The sequence below is a fragment of the Anas acuta genome, chromosome 3, assembly GCF_963932015.1.
Source record: "Anas acuta chromosome 3, bAnaAcu1.1, whole genome shotgun sequence".
Lineage (NCBI taxonomy): Eukaryota > Metazoa > Chordata > Aves > Anseriformes > Anatidae > Anas > Anas acuta.
In genome coordinates this window covers 46,758,133-46,779,163 of record NC_088981.1, presented here as the reverse complement: position 1 = coordinate 46,779,163, position 21,031 = coordinate 46,758,133, and the positions used below count along the sequence as shown (strand labels likewise).

General features: G+C 38.7%; 1 protein-coding gene across 9 annotated transcripts in view; it reads left to right on the top strand.

Moving 5' to 3' along the window:
- Positions 1-21,031, top strand: part of QKI (QKI, KH domain containing RNA binding) — a 154,034-nt gene that overhangs the window by 118,056 nt on the left and 14,947 nt on the right. The gene's annotated exons all lie outside the window — the stretch shown is intronic.

Here is a 21,031-nt window from a genome sequence, read left to right as displayed (position 1 = left end):
AGTAAAGAGCATTGCAAGAGGCAGTCATACTTGAGAGCAAATGCTGGTATCTTGCATGATAGATTGGCCATCTCAGTGAGAAGGCTGCAGAAGCCATAAGAAGTTAAGATGGTGCTTTAATCCTCACAATTTGAAATATTGTTCATGTATACACATTCATACATAATTTTAATTGAATTTATAAGGAGAAAAATAAAGTGTATGGACTACAGCTAGAAACAAAAGCTATTCAGGTCAAGATCAACTTTTTAAGTTTTAAAACTTACCAACGGTGGTTTTCAACACCTGTTTTTTAGAAATGTCAATTAAATGCTTAGCTTCATAAGCATGTAAGTGAAGCCAATGAGAAAGTCAAGTGTACATTGAAAAAAATGACACAACATTGAAATAAATCACTTAAGTGTAGTAGATAATTAGTGTTCAGGAAAAGGGATAAAAATCTCCTAATAGAATGGTCACCTAACTGTACCAGTTTGATTTCTAAATGAACCAACTGATTGTAATATCCTGATAATGGATTGGGCTGGGTTTGCTATACCATGTGAAAGGCACAGCAGTGTGCCTCATTACGAATATTTCTGCTGTGTTTTAAATAAAGTGATGGAGCGATGCATGATTGTTTACTTCAGAGACTTTAGGTCAGTGTTGTACCAGTGCATCTTGTCATCTTCCTAGCCAGTACGATGTTCTTTATCTGTTATAATTTGAAGCTTCAGAGAACAATAATTTTTAAATGGTTTCTTTTACACTACTATTTTGCTTGTATTCTGTGGAAGCAATTTTGGACTTAAAATAAAATAGTATTTTTATGCTTTGGAAGCAGTCTATACTCTCTTCCTAAGTTACTAGTCTTCATTCAAATATAAGTAAAAATCCAAGTAAACATCCAAATGTTTCTTATGCTGTGTGCGCGTTTCAGCTGCATCATAAGAACAGCTTAAATCTGCAGCTTATATGTGTTATGATGAACAAGTTTCTATCCTTACTTAATCTGTAGATCTGTAGAGTATCGCTGGATTATGTGGTGGGAGCATTGGTTTTTGTGTCTCTGAACCTTGTAAAAATTTTCTAGCAAAATTACAGTAATTTAGCTAAATTATGGCAATATAGCAAAATTATGACAATAGCTTCAGCCTCTTTTTTGGTAAAAGTGAAGTAGTCACTTCCATATGTAGCTTTACAGAAGTTTAACAAAGGCTTATCAATAAATGGGTTTCTTCTGTAGGTTACAAACATGAGAGGAAGTAGAATCTATATATAGGTTTAGAAATAAAATTTCTCTAATCTTAAGGTTACACAACTGAAAGGAAGTGAAGAAAATTAATTCAAGGTAGTTCAGTCATTAAATCTAGTATTGAGGAGGAAGGAGGCTGGGTTTGTAGCCAATGCATTCCCAGCCCTAGCTGTAACATGGAACTGAGAACCTGCTGGAGCACTGTCAGTATTTAGTATCCATAGCCTAAAAATGTCTCAGCCTGGTTCTCATATGAAAGTCTAGGGGCTTTCCTAAAACCACCATTTGCAGAAAAACCATTTTCAGGACAGTGTTTACCTTCCTGAAACGGGTTATCTGGTAATTTTGCAGCCACAGCTATATCTGGTTTAGTGTATGATTCTTTAAAATGAGCACTTGGTTAATCATAGTCATTCCTGTGACTTCTTTTGTTGATGAACAACCTTGTACAAACCAGCCACACATGTTCTGAAATGAAGTTCACTGGCATGGATGTTGTCTTCAGAGAAATCCTCAAATTCAGTGCCAAAATGGTCTAGCAGGTCTATCTCACCTTATGCTACCAGGCTGTTTCATTGGAGCTGAAAAAAAAATTACTGGAACCTGAAATGCAGGCTGATCAAAACCAAGTAAAGAGTCATTAATAGAGTCTATCCCTAGCTAACTAGGGTAGATAGTTCAAACAGTGTTTTAGGAACTAATCCCATAACAGTGGGAATGATAGGTTACCTATAAAGGACCCGTGGAAGACTTGAAAGTAGAATAAAATACACTGATGTATTTTCATGTTCTAGAACTCATGGTGAAGAGGTCATTGCCTGCACTGGAAAAAAAAATATTTGAGGGTTCTTGGGTTGGTAACCACCAATGTATTGCATTCACGCTCACCTCCTACCTTTCTTTTGGGTAACTTCTTGTTCCCAGCATTCGTGCTAAGCTGCTGTGGTAGTTTGCCACGTTTAGGAAGGGAAGTCACAGATGGGAAAGCATGCACAATTTTTGCCTGAAGATTTAGTGCTTGTTTTTACGATCACTTGAAAAGATGCTAACATAATAGAAGGTTTTTTCCAAGAGCATTTCTTCAAATGAGTTGCAAGTTGCTGGTAACCACTCTAGGGAGGGTGTTGGTCTTTGATTCATCTCCTGGATTTGTTCTTCTTGGCTGATTTTTCCAGTCACCGTAGACATTTGTAGTAGCCGTGCTTCCCCATTCCTTTTCAAACCCCAAAAAGTTACCTTCTACTTCTTCATAATACTTAGGAAATAAACTTTACGGGAGGACAGAGGGACCACCATCCTTGTTCTTTTTAAAAGACAGAAATTAGGCCAGGGTTTAGACTTTTCCAGTACTGGCCCAGAGACAGTAAATGTTTATTCTGTTCAGCATTGAACTTGTGTTTGCATTTCCATGGAAGTGGGAACAGCTGGGGCAGAAGAGCAAGGGAGCAGTCATTAGTTTCCTTCTCACTTTCTTGATTAAAAGTGACAGTGGGGGGAAAAAGAGCGTTATCACACACACAAAAAAGAACTCTCAAATACTAACGCTGTAAAAGGACAGGGGTGGCTTTTTAAAAATTGAGACATTGCAGTGACATTGAGTTAGTGGTACTTGCACAGTCCGTATAATGATACAACATACGGTATTCAGTAGCACTTTACGTAGTTCCTTGATCTGTAGCTTAGATGATTATATGTAGTATGTAATAGCAGCAACAGAAGATAACTTGATTTCATTTGAGAGGTGCCTACGTATCTTCAATAGTCAAAATGCCGACATTGGTGGTTGGACTGTCATCTCGGCTGTTCTGCTCTTTGGTTTTGCCTTCCTTATTTTTTGTTCTGCAAGACTTGGTTGAGTAGAAAATGCTTTGTCCTTGCAGTGGCAGAACCTCTCTTGTAGAAAGCCGTAATGCGAGAGTACATCCATCCCTTCCTGTACACAAAGGTGTTGCTCCTCTTCTCCGCGCTGCACAGCCATTTTAATCTGAATGGGAAATCTGTCTGGGGACCAGAGTACAGTAATTAGCAGTCTCTTCAGAGTGTCAGAGCAGAATTACCATTGTAATGGTTTAGCTGGAGGATAAAAGGATTGAATTTGGGTCTGCCTTCCTGCCAAACCAAATGAGTTGCCATGGGAATTTTCAAATATAAGAGGCGTTTACTTAAAGCAATTTGGCGGGTTTGAATAAACTCATAAATTACGGGTTTTAGAGGAGAGATCCCTGCTTTCTGTGGCATAGGCTGAACAGCAAAGAAGGCTGTTAGAAAGCTGCTTACATTCTTAATGAGAATAAGTTGATCCATGCTCCTGTGCAGACTATCAGCTTATTAAGGCTAAACTGTTTCTGCTAAATACAGTACAGTAAGCACATTTTCAGAGACAGAGTTTGCAACAAATCCCTGGAGTAAAAAAATAAAATCTGATTGCTCGAAACATAAATTGAATTTCCTTTGCTAGATTAGATCTATTTTCAAGTAATGCTATTAAAAATGGTTCTCTGTATTGTTTCAATAAACATTAACCTGCTATTGATTTCAACTTTCCTCTGTGCATGTAATATTTATTACAACACTTGTCAAATCTGCTTCTGGAAGGGGAGGAGGGCAGTGAAGGTTTCTTTTGAAAACAAATATGGTGCTGTGGCCCTTCAGACTGTTTTTTTTCAGGTCACATGTAAATGTTTTCCCAGCTCAGGCTTGCATTCTCTCTGAAGGGAGTTGGGCTTTGACCTGCTGACTTCTTTGTCAGCACCAATGCTATTGAAATGTGAGAAGATGGACTTGCTGCTTTCACAAATGCCTCAACTGATGAGCATCACTTATGCTTGCTTAACCTTCAGTTGTGCTCAAGAAGTCAGCTGTAGTAGTAAGAACTGATGACCAGGGTTTTGCGCTGTTTGTTTCAAAGCACGTATTAATGTTCTCCTGGCCGTGTAGATTTGCTAACTCACGGAATGAAATAGGGAACCTTATACACTCTTGAATTCTTGGATATTAGACTTTAAAATGTATATTCTAGGATATGACATACTCAGGATAGCGTGCTGTTTTTCTCAAAAATAGCTTTTACGTTGGGCATATAGAATTAGGCTTAAATGTTTCCTTATGATCCTTTTTAGTATGTATCTCAAATCTTAACTCATCAGTGTTAAGATATTGTGGATGAACTAATTAAAAAGACAGCAGTAGTGCTGTAATGGCAGTAATTTAGGCTTTTGTTTAAAGCAGTAAAAATATGCTTAGAACTCCTTGATAGGATCTTACATCACTAGTAGGAATCCTGTAAATTAGCAAAGGAAAATAGTAAATTTGTGCTGATGATTCAGTAGCTGAACAGCTGCTAAGTTCTAACAAATTCCTAAACTTTTGCTAATGATGCAGCTGAAATGCTGCTTGGTAGCCTCAGGGAACTGTTTCTGTGAAACTTCAGAACTATCTCCACAGAAATTAGATGAAGACAAGAGTAGCATTTACTATTACTGATACTCAGAATTTTAGCTGTTCATTTAAAGTCACTTTTAAAAGTATAGCTCTCTCATATTAATTTTGTCTTCTAAACTGTACATCCTTTCAACTTCCAGCAGACTGGTTTCTCAGACTTCACCTCCTCATTCTTAGATTAGGAGCAGCAAAATCTAATGATACTACCAAAGTGTTTGTGAAGTGCCTTTTGAAACTAAAACTATGAATAGTTACACTCTGTATCATGAGAGAGATACTAACCTATGAGAGGATGTCAGCGTATTTTTGAAGTTAGTGAAGGAAATGTGGTGCTACAGAGAACAGTTCACAGGATGATGGGTTGAACTCACAGCATCACTTAAGTACAGAATCACAGAATTTCTAGGTTGGAAGAGACCTCAAGATCATCGAGTCCAACCTCTGACCTAACACTAACAGTCCCCACTAAACCATATCCCTAAGCTCTACTTGTACATAGTACAAATACTGTACAGCAGCTCTGCAAACTGGTGCTGTTAAAGAAATCAGTCAGAAAAGTTCACAGGGCTCATTGGTGTTTCTCGGTACTAGAGTTTTCAAAGTTCATACATATTTTTCTTGTGTTTTTCAATTTTGTTTCCATAGGCTTCGTGGACTTTCTTGGTCCATAGCTGGTTGAGTCTTGTGCCTTCTTCCTCTCATCCCCTCTGGTACTGGTAGACTTGCACAGCTAAGGTGGACCTAACTGACAGTGGGATCACAGCAGCAGCTTAAACTGGCTTCCCTTTTTTTTTTTTTTTTTTTTTTCTTCCTTCTTCCCAATTTAGATGTTGGGATAGGGACATCTAATGATTATTTATAGCTCAAATCTGGGCTTCATAGTGCTACCTTAGTTTTGCTAAGAGCTCCTATAATCTTTCCTGAGTAGAAAACGAGGTAATTTTTTTTAATTATTTTTTTATATATTTTTTTTTAAGAATGGTTTTGGTAACATGAAAAGTACCGATCACTTACCTCAGAAATGTCTTCATTCTGGACAAGGATATGCAATGGTCAGGTTACCTAATAGAAGACAAATTTTTAGCAGTGCAAAGAGAAAACCCTTGGTTTTATCACCTAAAAGAACAGCATTTAAAAAAAAAAAAAAAAAAAAAAAAACTGTATAGGACTCAAATTAGTATGTTGTCTTAGGCAAAACTGACTTTGGACCTGCTGAGGTCTGAATTTGTGATTCCAACTGTGGGCTGTTTTCATGAATGCGGTCATCCTGTTCAAAATATAGAAGCAAAATCCTCTTTCTGCTTCGCTGCTGAACCCAACTGCAGACTTCAGTTACTTATTTTGTGGATGGACATAACAAAATAACACTTGTCAGGCTTTTCTATGACCTGATTTTATTTGCTAAACAGTAGAGAAGTAACCCACAATATTTTGTGCACCAGAGCAGACAGGGCTATCCAGGAAATAGATACCAAAGGTGGGAAAAAGTGGAAAGCTGTGAAAAGCACTCATTCCCTGTGTTTAGTTTCTTACATTTATGGGGTTCTTGGCTCCTGCTGGTCCAGGAATCCAGGGAATCAAAGAAATGTGCATTCTGCTGCATTTGGTAGGGTAGCAGCTGTTTCTTCTCAAGGCATGCTCCCCCCTTTTCTGATGCAATTTTTAAAGTATTTTTATCCATTTTTCATTTAATTTTAGCATTGCCACATTGACCTCAAATCTTTAGATTCCCGCAGCTTGTTTCTTTGTGCAGTTCTTTTTTACTCACTATCTTGTAAACTTCTGAAGCTATGTGTGCTTGCTGCTGGCATCTGAACTCCAGAGCAGAGTAGCATTTACATGGTGTTGTGCAAAAATTGTGTGCAAAAGCCTGGAAACTGAATGTATTATAATACATGCAATTCTGGGCTGATGGAAATCAACACCTCTCACTGAAGATGAATACCAGAGAAGAATATAATACAGAAAGATGAAAATAATATCAATAAATTAATTGACTCTTGTAGGGTCCCCAGTCCAAGACTAAGGCTAATTCTGGATGGAGCTGAGTCAGTGGATGGGTCCACTCGGGGGAAGTCTCAGCACCCCCCGCTTTATCCTCCTTGATGCTGATACCCAGTTGCACCTGCAAGGAGCTCTTTCAGCATGGTAGTCTGACAGAAAACTATTCATACCCCCCACCTCACCTCACCTCCCAAAAAAGTCTTTCCAGATTAGCCAGTTGACATGGCTCAGGCATGGATAAAGTGTTGGATACAGGAGGGCAAAAGAGGAAAGAGTAGGGTTGTGACCACCACAAGTTGATTTGGCTGAACGTACACCAGAAGTGCCAGTTGAGAGGGTTTTTGGTTTTTTGCCTCTTTTAAACCATTTGACTCCTTTGACAGTAATATAAAGCCTCAGCCAAATCACACAGAAGTTTATAGCCTAGGAAAGTCTTAAGATAGTATTTTATTTTTTTTGTGTTCTAGCATCACATGTTGTATTTCAGGTAAAGTTGTCTGAACTTGTTTACAATTAAATAATTCTCCATAAGTTTTCCATATGATCAATACCCATTCTGTTCTCAGCTTACTGAATTCAACTGTGCAGCTTAATTTTATGCATTTCAGAAACAAAAATCAATTGATTTTTATTTGAATCATTTCAGAATTGCCCTAGCTTTTCAGTTATTTTGGACCTTTGCTATCCGTGTTTTCTTTGACTTAAGGAATAGTACTTCACTCTCTTCCCATTGGTGATGAGAAAATGAATATTCTTCATTTACTCTTAGTGTCCAAAAACATGCACCTCTTTTTAGGTTGATAGCTGATTTTTGTTTGCATCTTGTAACTGAAAGCTTTAATTGCTCTTCTTCCATTTTTCATATAATTTTCTATTTCTGTAAATCACTTTTACACACATGGAAGGAGGATTTTAATGCAAAGTACTGTGTATAAGTATATAATCCATAAAGTTAGAGAATATGTGAATTTGGGTATTATTTTGCAATATTCATGAGATTCCACAGTTCAGGAGATTAAGAAGGGCTCAGGTGATTTATCCTGTTGTAGAGAATGCATTTTAAGCTGCTTTTACTTCTGGGTGTGCACCTTGTCTACTGGAATATGAAATGATAATTCTGCAGTCTCTGAAAGACAGTTTCATTGTACAATTTATTTCGGATATGAAAGAGTTGCATTCTCATAATGATTTTATTAGAACAAGAAGTGTTTAGAGAACTGGAGTCTGAACAATATTAAAACAGGTTTTTGGAGAAAAGTGAAAAACAATCAAGGATGATCTCTAGAAATGGGAAAATGGTAGAGTTTTGACTTACGTGATGAAGATCTAATGATCTCTCTGAGAAGAAACTGAAAATTCAGTTTGGAGTAGGTGATGTGCAGGCACTGGAACTGAGTGTGTGGGAAGAAAAGTTACCTTTGAACAGCTTGGCGTTATTAGGTTGGATTTCATATTTTAATATTAGAATTTTGCCCGTTCTCCACAAAGTTGATACAATATGCATTTGGCATTTAAGGTTAGTTGGAAAGCTACAGAGGAGCTCCCCCTTAAAAATATCATAGGGTAATTTATCACAAACAATTCCCTGAGCATGGGGTGAGGGTGGCTTGGTGACTGCAGAGTGTTTCAGCCACAGTTCAGGTACTCAGCTGTTTTAAAATCAGAAAAGGAAAACTGTTAAATGAAATTTTGATGTAATAAAGACTTGATTATTTCTGTTCCAGTATAAACTTTAACTTGCAGTGAAATTTGATCAAATTTTTAGTGTGAGTCCGGCTAAATGGTTACTTAAATGTTGTGTCTGTGTTTCTGCTGAGGAGGCAGGTTTTTAAATTAGTGTGTAGAGTAGCGGAGAAGGATGGGGAAATTAATTATGTAAGATAGGTCTGATAGAAACTTCCCTCATTCTAAGACAGAAAATTGGACTTAAGGAACTTAATTGTTTTATCGTGTAGGTTCATTAAATGGTGTTTGAGAAAACAAATACTAGTTAGTTGATTCCTTATTTTAATGTATTTCAGTATTTTACATTTTTGGAAGGTGAGACTCCACGAGCAGTTATTTTTATATATGTTGTGCTTCTTGATACTTAGTGCCTACATTACAGAAAACCTTTCTTCAAATTCAACTTCAGGAAGAAGAGAAGTGATATTTACAGCAATTAACTTCAGCCCATAGAGGAGATAATGCTGTGGGGAAGGGGGCATTCTCCGGAGAAGACCTTGGTGCACAGACTCCTCTGGAATAACTTTATAGAGGATGATACTGAGAAACTAGCATAGCCTGCAAAGTGCTTGGCTAAGAGACAAAGGCAGGATACGCAGGTAGCATCTCCTCACTGGATAAAAGTGCAATGATGTTGAATTTAAAAGTCAGAGAAGTATAAAGTAGTTGTACCTGTTCTTCCGTTTTTCCCTTCTCTCAGTGCCAAGGCTGATCCTGCTCTCAATGCCAAAGCTGATCCTGCTCTCCCAAGCACTGCATCCAGAGTTACCCCTTTGTGTGCAGGAGGAGGGGCAGGGGACCACTTGCTGCCAGCTGGGTGAGCTGAGCAGCCCAGGGAGCCAGCGGGGTGCTGCAGCAGCTGGGAGCGCAGAGGGGAAGTGCAGTTGCCTCTTCAGGTGTCAGCATCCAGTCCAGCAAGGTTCCTGTGGCCAGCCAAGTCAGCCAGTGGCTGGTGCTTAACTTTGTTTTGGTTTCGTCCTGTTCGTTTATTTCAGGCTGTATTCTTACATGTTTTTTTCTTGCTTGCTTTTTGTATAATACACTGTGATGATTCTGGTACTTCAGATACTCTTGTCTACTTTATTACATTAGTATTCTCCACCTTTTTTTCCTGTGTTTTAATAAGACTAGAACATTCACATCTGTATTCTTTGCCCTTTTCTCCACAAGCATCCCATTTCTCACCCTTCAGCTAGCCTCCGGGGAATCTCCATGAGCCTGTTGTTTAGTCATCTCAGTCTTGAGAACCTTCCCAGGATTGTCAGATGTTCTGTGGGAGCTTCTTGCCGCATAAGTAACGTTTGGATGACTTCTTGAGGCCTGTGCTGGCCTGATATTCCTGATTGCCCCGCAGGTTTGCTAGTGGCAGGGTGAGCTTTGTCTGATCTTTTCTGAGAGGTAAGCAGATTGAGGTCTCCACCCATCTCTGCACCTGCTCTGCTGTATTCTGGTAACATAGCGTATTTGGAAAAAGGTGAAAATGTTCTGCTCAGTAATTTGTCTGGGGACTTTGCAATCGTTTAAGGAGTCATATGTTTTGGTGAGTCATTGATACTCAGCTCATGATCCCAAGTCTCTTCTGGGTAGAAAACTCTATTTGTTATACTGTAGTCTCTTTTCTGTATGTGAAATGTGTGTCTCTCTGCTTGCAGCAGATACTGTTCTGACATGTCCCATGCACACAAGTGGTAGAGCCTGATATTTGTACAAGGCAATTTGGAAGTTGGGGGCAGGAGGGCTGTTACCTCAGTCTCCAGAAAGCACTTTTTATGGGAACTGCTGTTTAATAAAAAAAACAGTTTTAGGAAAGGTTTTCTAACTATCCTATACATAAATTGCCAAAATACATTTTTTGCGTGTGTGTAAATTGGAAAATAATGGAAAGATATTTTACCTGTAATTGATAAGGCTTTTTTCAAAATACATATATTTTTAAAGTTCTAGTAAAACTTTATAACAAAAATAATTGTTAATGTCTCCAAATTTTAATTGAAAGGATCTATAAATTTTAGAACAAAGTTTTGTCTGTGAAGTTGAGCATTTGAGCTGTGTTACATCATGAAAAATAGGTAGTTCTTATATGTCCAAATCCGGACACTAAATACGGCCCTTGAAAGCAATAAACTCACAAAGCCAAAAGGTGAATGTCTTGAAGCAAGAAGCTGGTTTTACTTCCGTTAACATAATCAATGCATCCTACTCCAGCTCCAAGAGTCATTAAATAACAATTAAAACAAGACTTGCATATGTTTTAATTAATCTAAACGAAGTACACTGGAAACGTGCTTTTCTTAATAGAAGTAAAATGATAATCACTTCTGTGGAATAGTTACAGGAAACTGAAATATATGACATGATTTTTCATGATTTACTATGAATACACTAATCTTTTGTAAGTGAAGCTATTAAGTGCTGATGCCCAAGATTAATGGAATTAATGAAGAACTAAAATCCGCATATTTTTCTGTAAGATGAATGCTTCAGAAGTCTCTTGGCCAAATGTATGGGACTTTGCCTTAAAAGTTTAGCATTTTAAAATGCTAAACGTAGGTAGCAATAACATTAAAACAACGGTACGAACTGATAGAAACTTTCAGGCCTCGCCTTGGCTCTGGCCACATGGCAGCGTGAGCAGGCGCTGGGGGTTACCTGGGTTCCCCGCTGCCCTCCCCGGGTGCTTGCTGACGGGCGCTTTGCTGGCTGGTGCACTGAGGTACCGCAGTGCCAGAGGACCTGGGCACAAAGGGGCGGTCAGTCAGCGCTCCCGGGATCACTGTGGGTTGCTGTGCTGTAGGGGAACAGGAAGGAGGTCCCTCGGTCGCACAGGCGTGCGGTCATGTCGTGTCATGTCACATCACGCGCTCAGGAGGAAGCGCTCCTCAAAGGCCCTTTGTTGACGGCCTCGGCCAGGCAGCGCTGAGCTCTCACTGCTGCCTCTGGAAAGTCATCGTTGGCTAGTCTCAAAGCTGGAAAGAAAGCTCAATAAATAGCAAAGAAAGCCTTCTCCCTAGCAACACACCGCCTCAAGCAGCTTGAGCCTTCAAACGGAAGGTCATGTGATTGACATATTTGTCCCCTAAAGAGTGCTCACACCAGTCTTTTTTTCACTTCTCTATATTTTTAAGCTGTGTGAAAGCAGGTTTTAGCCAGCCATAAGCGAGGGAAGCCCAGCCAGCTGGAACACTCCTGTCGCCTGGTCATGGGCCTCGTCAGCTCTCGGAGTGCGAGGGAAGTAGGACAGGCGTCTGTGGTGCTTATGGAAAAATTAACTTCGATTTTTAGAGTAACATTTATACTAGAATAGCAGTAAAATCCATGTAAGACACGCATGCCTCAGAGTCAACAGATCTGTGGTTGCACCTATGCTGGTAAGCAGCTGGAAGCAATTGTGAACTTTTAGTACTCATTCACATTTTAGCAGCTGTTGGGAATTACTTTAAAAATATATACTGAGTGCATAGGTCCCTTCCACTTTGTTTCCTCAGGGGATCTTGAAATTTAAGACTTAAGTCAGTTGTATTTTTGTGCGTCTTAGATATACGTTTGTATAAATGGTAGCTTTATACAGGGTTCTTCATTATAGTCATTTGTCATTAGACTACTCCACCCGAGAGAGAGAAAACAAGTGTCAACAGAACCGTGCCATCGCACATCCTGTTCCTTTGGAAACCAAAAAATGTAGACCTATTACAAAAGGGAGGGTAGGTGAAATGCAGAAGCAATTTAAGTTGGTTTCCTCATCACACTTAGTCATCATGATTCTTGTTGAAAATGTGACTATAGCAGTGTGGTAGTCTAAGAAGCTACTGGGGATGGCTGCTACTCCCTGTGTCTTAAAACTGGATAAGCCTAAACATTCATGCTTTTACTCTGTATCCTAAAAGATGAGTTTATTTTAATTGATCAGTATTACCTTTTTAGGACACCTCAAGCTGAAGATAAAAATGTCTTAAAAGTTACTACCACAGCTTGAATTTCCATGTGACAGCATGCAACCCTGAATACTGTGCTTAACGAAACATGTAAGAGAAGGTACACTCGAAAGATGTACCCTAACTCACAGCAGCAATCTTTTCGCTGTTGTCACCAGCAGTTACTTTTCTTTTGTTGCTGTAAAGGGAGAGAACTTGTCACTTTATTCCTAGATTAGTAAATCTGATCTGAAATGAAATGTCATTTTTCTTGCTTTCTTTTTTCATTTCTGTGTGGGAACAGATTAAAAACATAATGGACATGTTTAACATATGAAAACATGGGGTCATATTTCAGTACCGTTTTGAGAATGAAAGGCTTTGTTTATGTACTAAAACATTAGCATAGCTGGAAAGAATTAGCTGGCATTTGAGTCTACAGTTTGCAACAAAATACTAGTTTTGAAATAATGGGCTCTTTTTGAGGGTGGAGGAGATGATATTTGAATTCAGTGTCTTTGCTGTACTTATGGGAAACTTAGAGCTGTTCAGTTTACAATCTCAAACCTTGAATAGAAAACTCCTGGGATAACAAAGGAAAAATAAATGTGACAGATCAGGCTACATTTAAATAAGCATATTTTTATTCCCATTTTATTTTTCTAGCAGCTGCCTCTCATCTATACCTATTAGAACAGCCACCTTGATTTTAGATAGTTGCGAAGCATAAGTTGGTGAAATTATTTTTATCATATACTTAATATACAGGGTGGGTTGAAACATTTGTTCCAGTGTCAGTGGAATGCATCAACACAACATCCCAAGTGTTTTGGCACAGTTCAGTCTGTTTCAAAAGCTATAGCTGGAATAAAGACCTGCATGATCCGGGTTGTGTTTGATTCCTGCTCTGTTCTGATTCCTGTGATGTTTGAGGTACTTAAGATGTTGCTGGTAGAGTCCTGTGTGGAAAATTTATACCGGAGGCCTGCCTGGTAGCATTTCATTCAGTGTGCATATAGTTTAGCTCCTTCTTTTCAGAATTAAACTAACCATTGAGGAGGACCTTTTGGGTGTCCAAAATGAGAAATACCAAAAATAGTGTTTAGCTCTGTAAGTTTTTTGAATGGGCTTTCACATTGCTAAAAATAGATCTAATGCTGTAGTTCACATTATTGATTGTTCTTTCATTTGAATCTTAATACATATATTAATAAATAAATCAATGTATTTCAGTACAATTCTCTCTTTTTGGAAACATTGTAGAGAGTACTGTATAAATGTTATTTTCTTCTAGGATTTGGGGCGGGTTGGTATATATATATCATGAAAGGTGTTTCTGTCCTGGAGCTTTGTGAATTGCTGTTCTGTGTGGTGTATGTAGGTTCTTGTCGCTGATCTTTATTAATGCTTAAAAGGCTGGGGTGTGAGGAAAAGACGATTCATAAAAAAGAGCCAAACAAAAAGCAAATTTTAGACTTAAAATACTGTTGGGCATTCAGTATAATTAATCCAAGGGAGGTTATGTCCTTGAAACCCCCAGACTCTGATATAAATATCATCCTGCTATGTCTGTCTTCGAGAAATGTTGAGACAGGCATAAAAATTCGTTAAGGTCAAGCAGAACGCTTCAGGTAAATTTTTTCAATACACTAACAAGTAGTACCTGGGAGATATTTGGTGAAAAAAGCCCCTAGGTTTCAGTGATACTGTATTTCAGTCTGGCTTATAAAATGTGCTTCATGCTGATTTTTCAGTACCTTATCTGTATCTTCTTGTTGCAGAAATGGAAAGTGGGGGAGGGGGGCATAAGGACTCTCGAAAATATAACTGGTAAGCCAAGTATCATGATTAAACATGGATATGTCAGATAAGGTGATGGGAAGTGTAAAAAGATATGCTGCCTTTTCCCCCTAGTGTATCTTTAACATTATGACCAATGAATTTGTCAAGTGAAACAGCACAGTCTTCTTTGCATATCATTTGAACTGAGAGCTTGCTTTGAAGAAGATAAGCAGGCTGTGTTGCCCAGAAGAAATAATGATGCTAATTTATCTTTGCCTGTCCTTATAGACACAGCAGTGTGTATCAGTGTTGAAAAGGAAATAGAGAAATAACTGAGCTACAGCGTGCCACCTATTCAATGCCACAGCATCATTAATGGCATACAGGGTTCTAAGAAATATGGGTGGTCTTGAAGTAGTGATTTATTTTACTTTGTCTCAAAGTATGTGGAGGAGCCTCCTCTGATAAAACAGTAGCTGCTGCATGATGCCAGAATAATGCTCTGGCAAATTCTCCTTAGTACCAACAAAGTGATGTTGTAGGCCTCTGCTCCGTCACCATCAGAAGTATACAAACAAGGATGAGAAAGTCTAAATGGCAAATTTTTACCAACAGCTTCTAACTATCCATATTTATGTTCTAGACATGGGAAACTTAAAAGCCTTTGTCAAGTTTCTTGAGGGGAAGGGATTACAGGATGTTTATTCCTTAAATCTGAGTAACAGAGTAGCTTGCCAGAAGTAAAAGTTAGCCTTTGCAAAAGGGAAATCTGGTGTTTTACAGAAGTAATTGATGGGCAGATTAGGCACTCAAATTCATATTCTTTTAAAAAGCCCTTTTATTTTGTGTTTTATATGTGGTTACTTTTCATCTTGACTAGGATTTCATTGCAGTAGGTACATTAGTCTTGACACCATAGATACTGAAAAAAAAAAAAAATACCACAAAACCCTTCCAAACAGTAAATTCAGTGTGTTTACCTTCAGGGTTTCCGATGCATTTCCCTGTGGTCTTTTATACCATATTTTATAATATATTGATGCCTGATATCTGTTTTTTTTTTTTTCTAATACGTGTATGTCTAGGAATTTGTAGTATATTGTTTGTGAGTTTTTTTGTTTATCAATTATGAATGGAAGGTTTTTGTCCCTGAATGGAGACATTCATGTGTAAAGGCTGTTTGACTGGCGCATGGTATGTTTGGAATACTTACTGATCTACAAGTGAATTGCAGTGGAACATTTTTCTTTGTCAGCTAGATAAAAGCATTCCACAGCGCGTTGAGTCAAAGTGAGTGTCGGAGAGCTGGCGAGGAAACTGCAGCTGCTACCCTGCCCCAGCAGCTGGGGATGTGGGAAGGCAGGGTGACAGACCCCTGCGGGGCTCCCGCGCTGTGAGAGGCACGATCAGTGACAGAAAACTACTTGTGGTGCTACCAAAATTTATATTAAATTAATGAGTTGCAGGTCGTTTGTCTGATACAGATACACAGGTTAATACAAGTCTTCATATTTAATGTATGTGTCTTTCCAGAGGTATGGTGGGAGAAAAGATACTTATTGTATGTGCCAACTCTGACTTTTCTATTTGAGGAAGGGTTTTATGTATCTATTCTTGTTCGTTATTATAGTGTCTTTTCAAAGCTGCCAAGTTCTCTGCCATTATGATTAGAGTGTGTATAAAATTATTTAACTCCTTAACTGTGTACGTAAAAATATACTGTGCTGTTGGCAAAACTCTTAACATGAAGTGATGTGGAGAGAAGCACGGGGACTTGGACAAAAGGTATCAGCTGGAAGACATAGCTGCTCCCTCTTTGTGGGTGGCAAGAAAGGTGCCGAACCACCACCGAGTATTTCTGCTTAACTAGAGGTGGTATGGGGCAGGCAGGGAAGGTATAGTCTGTGCGAGAAGTTGCTGAGGTACTTGAAAGGTGAATGCTGCTCTTTGGTGCTCTTGCCTTGCTGGGGCTGCTTGGTTATTCTTTCCATCAGCCTGACGGGACAGGCACCCACCACAGTTGGCTGGGGAAGATTGACTGACTTCTTGTCTTTGCATCTGCAGTTGATTTACGCGTCACTTTGTTTCACCATCACTTCCTACCTGCTGCTCCTTGTCTGATACTGAACGGATGGCCCTGAAACAACTGATTAAGGCCTGCTGTGTTAACCAAAGCCAGCACTGGCTGCACCTTTACTAGGGCTGAGCTCAGGTCAGTCGAGAATCCAGCTGAAGTGCAGGCATGCATTTCTGCAGCATGCAGAAACATCTTCCAAAATGTGTGACATTTGGAAGCCACACTGTCCACAAAAGTCACTAACATCACCTAAATAAGCATATTTCTATTATTATGAATGTAGGAAAAAATATTTGTTGTATTTTCCAACATAGTTACTTTAAGAGAAGAATGCACATTTTAAGGGGAAAATGCTCGTGTCCTTTATACAGAAAGACTCAGAGCTTTCCCTGCCAGCATTAGTAATGAGAATCAGGATACGTTTTGAGACTTAGCTGGTAAGAACCGTGAGGCTCAAGCAGCTCTATCAGGATGAGGAATCTCTGCTATCACTGAGTGGATTGTTTGGTTGGTGAATTAATTCAGCGGCAGGCACCGAAGGAGCTTCATGTGGCTCAGTGTGGGTACTCTGCAGCGTGCCCCTTGTGGATCTCTGCTCAGCAGTGTATTGGAATATACTGCTGAAATACGGTGTAGGGAATGCACTGCGTGCTTGTCTGTCTTCCAGCCTGATCCTGGGCCTCCCTATCAATGTCTTTGTGTTTTGTGTATGAATAAAAAGTTAAAATGTATGGTACTCTGAAGCACACACTGTATGCATATGAGAATCTGAGGGATTTAAGTGCCTAAAATATAATGATTTCAGAAGTATTAGTTAAACAAAAGAATTTCTCTGAGGATCTTGAGATACCAGAGGTTCAGTAGGGTTGAACTCAAGCTTGGACATTGAAAATAAAATGAAGTCATTAAAAAAGTAAGAAGGCAATAGTGTTCTCTCCCGACTCTGTTTCATGATGTGAAACAAGCTCTCAGTGACAGCATTTTATTTCGTAGTGGTGCTCCTCAATTTTCTTCTAAACAGCCAGTGTTACCCAGTGTAGGAGAATTGTTGCTGTAGGTGGGCATCAATATAGTGAGCATTGCATATTTTGTTTGGGATTCTTATGTTTTGGGAAGGGTTCCACAGATTCTCGTGGGATCTCCAGCGTGGGCCTCAAACCTCCTTTCAGACGTAGATGTCTGTACACCTGTCCCTTCTTCACCTCAGCGAGGTGACGCTACCCCTGTGTGTTTCTAGAAGGGGGCAAAGTCAAGATGGTTTTTAATATTTCATTGTGAATTTTTGTAAGAATGAAAAAAGCAACAGGGTAATTGTAAACCGTGTCAATAAAAAAAATATCTTCATTGGTTTTAATACCAGGTTAGAGCAGGCTTGGTGTAGGTGACACTAGTATTTACTAGCATTTTAAACCTTGTGACCATTAGTCCTACTCTGATAAAGATTAGGAAACCAGGTGCTCAAAATGACGGTGCTCACAGGCATTTGGTCTTTTTACTGCTGGCGCAAGTAGGGCCAAGCTGCTGTGAGGAGAAGCGAGCTGAGCTGGCCCGGTGTTGACAGGGCGGCAGCCACCCTTGTCTGCACGTAGTTGGCTTTGTTAGGATTTACTGCATCTCTTCAGTGTGCGTATTCAGAGAGCAGCTGCAAGTGCTTGCATTTAAAGAATTAGGTTTCAAGATAGCATTTTTTTTTTCTTAATCAGCATGTTATATTGCACATGAGAAATAGAGAGAAAGCACTGAAGATTTAAGAGGATGAGAGGATTGAGTCAATCACTTGAGCTTCAACTTAGTAATGCAAATCTGGCTTTAAGTGACCTTATTGATGTTTGCTCAAAGTAGCTTCCTTTTGGTACAAATGGCTGAGCTTTGTTGTAGCTATTGTACAGGTAATGTACTGTCCCTTTAGAGATTGCCTTTGTATCCCAGCTGCAACCTCTCTTTGCTGTAACAGTGAGTGCCTGCAGAAATGCCTGCAGCTAAGATGGATTGCATCGACGGGCCTCATTTGATCATCTGCCAGCAGTGAAGAGAGGATAGGCCACAGGGAAACGCAGGCCTGCTTTGCTATCCCATCTCATGGAAACTTGAGTTTTTGACTATGGGTGGATGACGTTCAAGTAGAGAGCTTGGTACGAGAGGTCGGAGGCCATGCCCTGGTATCTGAAGGGCTCCTAACGAGAGGTCAAAGGCCATGGCGAGGTATCTGAAGGGCTCCTGACAGCCTCTGTGGCCAGCGCCCTGAGGGGAGGCGGTGGCCTAAGGGTGCGAGGGGCTGCAGGAGGAGGAGCAGGGCCGGCAGGGTGCTGAGCACCATGGCTGGAGGTGGTGGCATCGAGCAACAAACAGTGCCATCTTCTGGGAGGAGCCGGCAAGATGCCCTGTGGTCAGCCATGAACAAGTTTTTGAGCGGTGGGGGTGTTGGTGTGTTTGTGTTGGTTTGCTTGCTTGCTGCGATAGGTGTTTGGAAAAAACAAATGCCAGAAGTGGAAAGGCAGCGTTAATGTCTGGCAGTGCAAGTCCACATCTTGACTCTCTGGACTATCACTGATACCATCTTAAAATAAATGTTTTAAGCTATGCTTTGGAGTCTGTTTAAAAGAATAAAAATTTTATCAACTGCTGAGCAGTACTCCAGAGAATTAAATTGCCAAAATTAAAGTTAAGGGCTCAGTCTTTTTTGTACTCTTAGGACTGCTATTGTTTTTGTAAACATACTTTGTAAAATCTAAATAATTGCCACATGTTTTCTCATAGAAAGCATAGTGACCTATAGGAAAATTAAACATCCAAAATAGGAATTATAAGAATGATTACTTTGTCTTTTATTGCTTTTAAATTGCTGTAACTCCTTCCTTTGGGGATGCCAGAAGGGAAAAAAATGTTTTCTATCTTAAAGTTTTTCCTATAAATAATTACATTTGGAAAACATTTACCATGGTCTAAAATCTGGGATAACGGAGTTACTATAATTATCCTAGCAAGTGGAATGTAAGATTCAGCATTTACTGAGACTCATTAATAGTGTCTCAGATCAATCACCCGAACTCTTATTTGGAGGAAGTATGCAATTTTAGTAACACTGATGGAACTATATGGGAGATGCAGGTGACATTGAGAGGAGGGCTTTTTTTTTATGGTTACATGCTTTCTGTTAAATAAATAAACAAGCAAAAAGCCAATAGCAAAGAATAACCATTAGTAACCATTAGGGGTGGAGGGGAAAAGTGGAATCAATGTATTAAAAATCTTTATTGCTAAAATAAATTAGGAGAAATGAAGTTATATCTAGAATGACAAAAGTCTTTAAGTTCTGGATAGAAAAATAGATTTGGAATTGCTTTTATTGCATCATAGTTGACAACACAGTATAGATAATTTACCAGTGATGATGCAGTGGAATAAGAAATTCTTTAAAATGAATAAATAAATCCTCTGCATATAAATTCTAACTCTGTTCTGAGATTGTCATATTAAGCATGCTATAATCAGTACATTTTGTATTCCAGAGAGTCTAATTTTAATGATTGTGGAATCTGAGGTATCTGGATAGAACAGTATTTAACTGCACAGTTAATTTGTAGTTAAAATGCTAATTGAAAATGCATTTACTTTTTCACTATTAGGGTTAGTTTGGTCTGTCATACAGTATTTAATAGATAAAGAAAATAATGTCTAACTCTTCGAGTATATTCTGTATGTTTAACAACAATGTCAATTGTTAGTTTTTAATCTGTTTAGGTAAATCCTCAGTATTACAGTTAGGACTTCCATTTCTGGCATCTGGAAGTGATTTAGTCTTGACCCATCTCACTGGGTTGACTAGTAGTTTATTTGCTTAAATGCAATTTTAAGACTTTTTTTTTTTGTTTTGCAATTTAGTAAGTTACTTCATCAATGTTTTGGCAGTGAAGTATGTATAACAATATTTTGCTTTAAACTAGTTTGAAAATGTTTCTGTTCACTTTGGAACCACTGCATGTGGATATTCCTATCAACTCGTAACTTACTTGGGAGATGTTTCAGTATTGCAGTGCTGTAATGGACACAAAGTTATTTAGTAGGCTTCTTCTGGTTGTTGGTGGCAATCACTATTCTTTGTGGCTTTTTAGTTGTATTTTTCATAATCACTAGTCCTTTTGAAATTCCTAATTCAAACCATCTGCTGAAGTTGTTGTTTAAGACAGGTGAACAACTATCTCTGAAATCTTTGTTAGGTTTTCAGTGGATGGCACAGTATCTCATGATCCAGGTTGTCATTACATGTAAAAATCCTGTTCCAAATATACAGGAAATATGTGAATAGACAAGATCAGTTAAAATCAAAACTAAAAAATTAAGAAACCAGTTTAAGAAATGCAGCTCACACTTCAGCTGCACCCTTTTTGCCAAGAATGAGACTTTTCAGCAATGACAACGTGAGAAGCAAGGTGGTAACTCAACATTAAAGTATATAACTGCCTCTCCTCAATTTCCTATGTCATTATCTTGTTTTCTGATTGATAGGAGGTAAACTAAACAAATGATAGTATTTCTGGAAAAACAGATCAGAAAATGTCTGGTTTTCAGAACTGTAATAATTATATTTTTATTAGTAACAGAAAAAGTGTTTTTTTTTTTCTGTGGTGGTGGTGTTTTTTTGCCTTTTTTTTTTTGTTTAACTGAATACTGCATATTTATGCAAATTGAAGGACACCAAAGGAATTGATAACTTCAGCCAAGACATCTATATTAAAAAGCTGCTCAAAGATTTTTATTTTTCCAGGAGTAGTTAGTTTCACTTAGAGTGGAACTGTAAATCAAAGTTTACATAAAACTTTGGGTTTCTATTCTTCCTCTGGTCCAATAGTGGATTTT